Source organism: Corvus kubaryi, unplaced genomic scaffold, assembly GCF_017639235.1.
Source record: "Corvus kubaryi isolate FWS band 111438036 unplaced genomic scaffold, C.kubaryi_AGA036_p1.0 37398, whole genome shotgun sequence".
NCBI lineage: Eukaryota > Metazoa > Chordata > Aves > Passeriformes > Corvidae > Corvus > Corvus kubaryi.
The window spans coordinates 43,624,946-43,632,493 of NW_024581137.1; positions in this window are offsets into that span (position 1 = coordinate 43,624,946).

Consider the following 7,548-nt stretch of genomic DNA (forward strand, 5'->3'; position numbering starts at 1 on the left):
AAAACTTTGTTACAAGGTCCTCCTTAGTCAAAACTTCAGACATATTTGTTTCATGGTGAGTTTACCCCAACAGCTCTAATGTATAATCATGAGAAGATTGTTCTTCTAAAAACAATTTTTCACATGTGTTTTCTGGTGGCTGCTGCAATTCCTGAGGTTTATAGTGATCCATGAGCAACTTTGTCATAAAATGCAAGCACAGTGTTTGATTGTATTAAAAGAATGATCGTATGTAAAATAGCATAATTACATACTCTTCTGAATACTGAATAGGGCTTATCTGTATGCAATTCAAAATATCATGCTTGAAAAAATGTGTGCTTTTCTCTCATGCGAATTGCCATAATAAAAGCTGAACCTGTCCCAAGGAACATTTGTGGGCATCAGTACCACACCCAGAAGCAAAAGGCCACTGCTAAGACCTTGAATACAACCTTTGCCTTCCTCTGGAGCTGGGAATCAGAGCCAGGTTATGCCCCTTTGGAAGGCTAATTCTGCTAAGCTTAGAACTGCTTGGTGCACCTCCTCCCATGGAAGACATCCTGTAACTTACACAAATGACCTGCTTGTGTAGTTCTGCTGCAGCAGCCTTGTGGAAGGAAGATGGTTAATTTGTATATCCTGCTTCCACTTAGGGCATTTTATGAGATAAAAGTATGAGAAACAGCCATTGCCCCACCCCTCCAGAGCAGCATTTGGTGTAGCACAGGCAGTGATGTGTTTTGGTGTCACACTGGCTGATGTCGCACACATAAGTTTTTGATGGAATCTGTGTGTTCCATGTGACAAGCTCAAACACTCACATCCACTGTGTACATGCCTAACTCTCAGCCTTTCCCTAATTTTAGAGTAATCTGCATTACTTTGTGTAGTACATCCTACACAAACCTGCCCCAAGGAATATTTGGTTCCCAGTACAGAGGATAATAACATCTGTTTATGACCACTGTGGTAAAGAGAAAGTGCCATAAGAGTTTGGCAATGAGTTTTGAGTTTTCCCCATTAAGCTGATTCAGCAAAGCTAAAATGAAATGGCCTGTCAGAGCATGCCAAAGGGAGCCATTTACTGCTCAGAGAGCTCACAAAGTGTCTCTTTGTTTGTTTTCCCCAATATCTCAACCCCAAAACTTTCAGGAAAATGATAAACAACACCTCATTATGTTTATGTAAAAGAAATTGAAATTACTGCGCACAGCTATCAGTCACTGGCCAGGCTTCAGCCCAGAATGATTTTGGCTAAAGAAACCTTTGCAACAAATGTACCCACCCTCTTGCTCCACAGTGCTGTGAAATCTCTGAACCAGGGTCATGGTATCACTGGTAACACAGGATGTGCCGAGGCCCTGCTGAGCCCACCCATGTTGCAGCAGTCTTGTGTCTAGAAGATCCCCCAGCTTCCTCCACTTACTTAATCTTTCTCATATCATTATATATCCCCTTTGGAGCCAAGTTCCAAAAACAGTGCCCATCCTTTTCCTTTTCATATTGGTAATGTTCTTTTGTCTAGCACATATACACTTGCACGTATACACACACACACAAACTGGTTCCAGCTGTTGTAAATTATAGCACAGAAAATGCTTTTTTCTTTAAAAAAAAAAAAAAGTGAATGGAGGATCAGCACACAATCCAGATAGTGAGGGAGCAAATGTTTATCATTAGTGACTAGATCTTTCTCATGTTTTCCTGCATACTTGTGTTCCTTAGCTAGTTCCGTGCTCTTAATTGACTTGGTTTGGACTAGAACGCTTGCTGGTCATTTTTGAAGAGCCTTTACCTTCTGTGAGGCCAACTTAGTTGGTCTTTTTTTGTTTGAATTTTGCACCTTATGGATTCTCATCTTGTCTGGAAAGAATATTTATGTCCACATCTTTGGCCTGAACTTTGGGTTAGCTCAGTAACATTCATACGAACAGCAATGCCTTTATTAAAGGCCATCACTGAAGCCTCTCACCAAGTCTCAAAAGGAAGGCGTAAGTGTCACTAAAAGGTTGTCTGAGACTTTTTCTGTCCTAATTATCTTTTCTTGGGACATATTCAGGTTTGTATTAAGGTATTTCATATGTAGGACCAATGGTATTTCTTTTCTTATGGTATGTTTTCTTTAAGTTACTCTAGAGGTCAAAGAAATGTCCTTTCTAGACTATCCCAAAAGATTACAATGGACAGAGAAAACAAATTCATTCTTATCTTGTTGGACTGTTCTGCTCCTGCATGATGGCAAGTTTTCTGATACCATTGATGTGTTTGAAATGTGTTATGGATTTCTGCAACTAATAATAAGCAGCCTAAGTGTTGAATAGCAGATGGGATAGAAGCAGACCTGGTACAGACCTACCAGAGAGGAAAATATGTCATGAACAAAATATGAAATCCATGCCTAATGACAGTTGTTTGCATTTCTCTCACTATTGGTCCCCAGCCTTCAAACCTGTATTTTGGTCATTGAAGTATCTCATCTGACAGGCTGGTTTGTGCTGCTGCTCAGGCAGTATAATGAACAGTAAAATAAAGCCACGTGCTAGGAATATATTAGAACTGTTGCCAAAATGTGCTGAGAAAAGTCTGCTAAAATTAACAAGTGTGTTGTTTTCCTTGAAAACATTATCTGTCCTGAAAATGAAGTTCAAGACAGTCATGTTTAAACCCATAGGCTGGGGCCAATTTCTAATCCTGTTTACATGGATGTAATTGACATCAGAAGTCGGCTTGCAGTGTGCTAATACTACACCTCAGTGCCATTAGTAGTAACTGCAATAGAACTAAGGGCAATTTTTGAATATGTTCTACTTCACGTCGTATATCCATCACAATGTCACTTAGCAAATGAGACATTTCTTTTATCTGTCTGCAGAAAATGTATACATCAAATTAACCCCTAGCCAGAGAGAAGCTAACAGACCTCACAGCTGAATTTTAAAGTATTCCATTGGCTGCAGTTTTCCTTTGCAAGAAACATTGCTCTGTCTGTAAGTAATTTTTGCTTCAACCACAAAGAATACGTTGGTGCACAGAAAATTTCTTTCAGGAATGTCTTGTTAACCTAGCAATTTAAAAGTGCTCTGAGCGTGGGAACAGTAAATAACCTTGGTTTCTGCTTTTCTAACGCTGTTACAGAAAAGCTCCATGATCTTTTAACTCCTTGGTCTGTGCATAACTCTTTTTGTGGAGACAAGACTGAGGGCTTCTAATGTCTTCTGCCAGTGCCATATTTCAAGCCTGGTATCAAAGACCAGCCAAAGAATGCACTTAGGCAACACTTGCCAAAGACTCCCAGTCTGATAGTGCACAAACTGTCAGGAGTTTTTTGATGATATTTCAAATAAATATTCTGTGACTTAACAAAAATACATAATCCCTGAGGCCAAAGACCATATAACCTGGGCAACCAGACTTTTGCAAATATCACCCAATTTTCTGTACATTTGTTGTCCCTGCCAGCTCACTATTAGGCATCCAGCAGCATCTCCAGCAGTACTTCAAGGCAGTAAGTACAAGGTTCTATTGAGGCAAAAAATAATTTAGGTCTTTTCTAGCCTTAACGATTCTATGATTCTATGCTCTCCACATTTGCAAATATTTAAGTGCTCATGCATATTTATGTGTGTCAGGAAGGTTGAGATTGGATATTAGGAATAATTTCTTCACTGAAGGCACTATCAAGCACTGTCACAGGCTACCCAGGGAAATGGTGGAGTCGCCATCCTTGGAGGTATTCAAAAGATGTCTATTCATGGCACTTAGGGACACGGTTTAGTGGTGGACTGGGCAGGGCTGAGTTAATGGTTGGACTCAACAATCTCAAGGGTGTTTTCCAAACTAAACTATTCCATGATCCTATGTGTGCTCACTCACTGATGGGCCCACCACAGAGCACCACTGCTGGTTCACCGGCAGAGCTTCACCCCGTTCCCGCTCACCGGTTTTCACGGTTTGTCTGAGCCAAATGCCAAACATATTTGGCTCTGTTTTGCTGTGAGGTCTGATGAGCTCACAGAAAGGAAAATCCCCTCAAGACATTGCGATAGAAATTAACCAAAAGACTTCCTCTTGGGGAAATGCCCTAGCAGGCATGAATCAAATGTCAACAACATGTAGATTACAAAAGTCCTTCCAATCTGGTGCCATATAAGGATCATAACCAGCAGGATGATCCCAGTCTGGATCAAAATCAGCACAGGCAAGGAAAAGGGCTTTCTAGAGCTGAATGTGAATATACATGTTGGCAGATAAGAGTCTTCAGTCTTCACTTTGTATCCACACACTGTATGCTGGTAGTGGGTTCATTTAATTTCATTTGGGGTTTTTTAGTTCATTTCACACACAAAGTTTTCATGTAGAAACATCCATGCTTTCCCCTGTCTCTGTTCAGCCATGAGATGGTCATCCTTTTATCTGCCAGGAATCATCAACTTGACAAATCTTAACCCAGTGGTGATTGAACCTGTCAAGTCTTGTATTTGCACTGTGGCAGCACAGCATATCTGGGCATGAAGTCTTCAGGAAATTTTGGCTAGCAGCAAGTAGTGTGAGCTACTGTAAACTCAAGAACAAACATTATTTTCTCTCTGTGCTAGTTATCAGGTCATGTGTACAGTCCTGGGTGCAGGGACCTCAAGCCCCAACTGAGGACTCTGGTAAACGCCATTCCATTTGTACAGTTAACTTTCTATACGTCTCTGTGTGGAGCAGAACTTCCTCAGGAGCAAGCTTTAGCAGAACAAGCTCACAAAGTCTCTCATAGCCCAGCACCGGCCTCCTCACTCCTTTTTTGAAGGTGTGCTTCTATGACCTAACATGCATATTGAGCCATAGGTAGTCAAAAAAAGCATGAACACACACACTCACAACTGCTTTTTCTCCTGAGGGGAAGGATCAAAGATGCTGACTAGCATTGATGCCTACTGATTTTTGCCTTTTTTTCTTTTACATATTCTCTGTATTTTTTGTACATATATTTGGAGCTCTGTAGGCTGTTACTGCATTCATAGCTAGTCTTCCCAGTGCTTTTCCCTGCTCTGATAGGCAGAAAGACAAAACATATTCCAAAGCTCCTATCCTATCTTGGTTCTCCTTAGAAACCAAGGCCGAAAAACAGCTCTTTGAGACACATTTTCATCAACAAGTTCAGTTTCCATCTGAAGGGGGAGGACTTAGAAGGAGCTTGGACTGTGAGGGAATTGCATCACCACTTGTGCTCCTAATTGGTGTTGTCAATTATGCTAATTTACTAAACTTATAAAAACTGTATTCACCCCGTGAGGGTGGGCTTTTGTGGACATTTTCCATATCTGCCCCTGGAGGCCTCCAAATAAAGACCAGCTTTTATATTACCTCCTATATCAATATTATCTCAAAAGTGTGTGATGTTTCATTTCTAGGTTGAAAAAGGCACCAGCATGTGGCAAAGTTGGTCTCTTGGCACAGCACAGGCAAGCCCAGCACATAGGCACTGGTGTGGGGAGGGAGTACAGCAGCCATGAAAAACAGAAACCAGTAAAATAGAGCAGCCTTTCTCACACTCCTTGGTTTTTGATAGTGACTTGAGGAATGTCCTGTTTGTGACACAGAGTGAAAGCAACCTGTTGGTCTGTATATGCAGCCAAGTGCCTCATGCAAGGCATGCCTGTTACCAATAGAGACCTCGCTGTGTCCCTTGAGAATGGCCCAAGCCACAGTCTCACGTGGGCTAAATGGGAGGATCTGGGATGCAGCACCAGGCTCAGCAGCTGAGCAGCATGGGAAAGCTGCTGGGAAGGGCAGCACTAAAGGTGGGGGAAACATGCCACAGAAAAGGGCTGGTGACACCAGTGGGGCATCCGGAGAATGGGTTTTGTGGGAAAATTTTTATGGGGAAATCCAACAAGTTTGAGAGACAGTATGGTGAACAGAGAAAACAGAACTCAGACAAAACTTGTGAGAGCAGAACGTAACCTTCTTATGTGCTTGTGGTCTGAGGGAAAGAGAAGGAATGACTGTGTGCAGTGGCTGCAGGAGGTGAGGTATACAGGCATTATGCAAGCACCACCACCACCACCATAAATAAGCCACAGCTTTAAAAAATGTATCTCCTGACTGCAGGAGGTAACGTGGGTGCTGTGTTTAAAAGCCTCACATGCTGATGTCCACAAACATCCATGAGGATGGAAGAGAATCTAGGGAAGATGGGAAGTCAGCTCTCCATACCCTGTTCAGAAATCTCCTGGATTAAAAGTCTGGAGTTTAGCAGGGTAAACATCCTCCTTTCTCCACCAGGGACAAATAGCACTGACTCTCCCTGCAGAAGGGAGGACCTCCAGTGCCCTCTAGTCCTGTTCGAGGCCCCAGCTCAGCACACTGCTGTGCTCGTGCCTGCCACTGGCTCCAGCCATAGGCATTGCCCGGCATTTCTCCCCCAGTGTTAATTAATGTAAGATGAGCATCACACATATGTATCTACATATATCCTGGTCTGTTATTAAATACTTAGCAGCAATATCCAGCTCCTATGACCATCACCCAGCCCAAAAAGCCTGCAAATTCTCAACGATGCAAAAATGATTGGCTATTCCCCTCCTCTGGTCAAATGTCTCTCAGCAACATCTGCAAAAACGCTGTAACTTTGCAATGCAAAACAAGGTCATGATTGCCACAGCGACAGAAGTTTGGAGTTAAGGTGCTACTTCTATCTGTGTCCCACAGTGCTCAGCCTGCCTTTAAAGCAGCAATGTGCATTATGCAGTTAGCATCAGAAAATCACAGGATCTTTCCAGTATTTTGGACATCTGTTCATTTCGTTGGAGATCTATCCTAGAGTCCCCTATTTTGTTGGTTGTTTTCTTTTTCTTTGGAGATCCAGATCTCAGATTTAAAATCAAACGCTGTTTTTAATTAATTATTGAATGATGGCATTTGCATTCTCACAGAATGGACTGTTAGCCCATGCAATTCAATAAAGGTGGTCCTCTGCAGAAGTAGAAATCTTGCTGCTGCTGCAAGTTGCAAACACCTCACCTTTAATACTGCCATATTTCCCTGGATATAGTATGGTCTTAATCTAGGGGATTAATACTTTCTTCATGGCATCTGTGTCTTCCATTTCTGTTAAAAATTGCAGTATCTTCTTCTGCCACTTTTGGTAAAATAATTAAGTATCTAGAGAGATTTCTGGTGTGGAGGCACCAGCAAGCCACAACACTGAATTTGTTATGATCTGATTGGTAGGGATTTTATATTTAGTGTGTCTTTAGTTGTATTGTCTGGGATACTGTGAAAAATACTGACATTAAATTATCCTCCATTTCTTACAGACTTCCTTCCTCTCTCCTTCTCCCCAATAGCATGGTGCAAGGCCTATCACTACAGTAATGGGACACTGAAGCAAAAAAGACATCTGTCATGGATTTGGCCAGATGGCATATTTCTGTTTTTAAATCCAATTGTGAATTGGGATAAAATTAAATTAATAATTGTGAACAGAAATGGAAATTAGAGAGAGAAGATCAGAAAAGTCAAATCTTTTTGTTCTGATGCTATTAAAATGAAACAGCATTCTTCTTTAAAAGACTC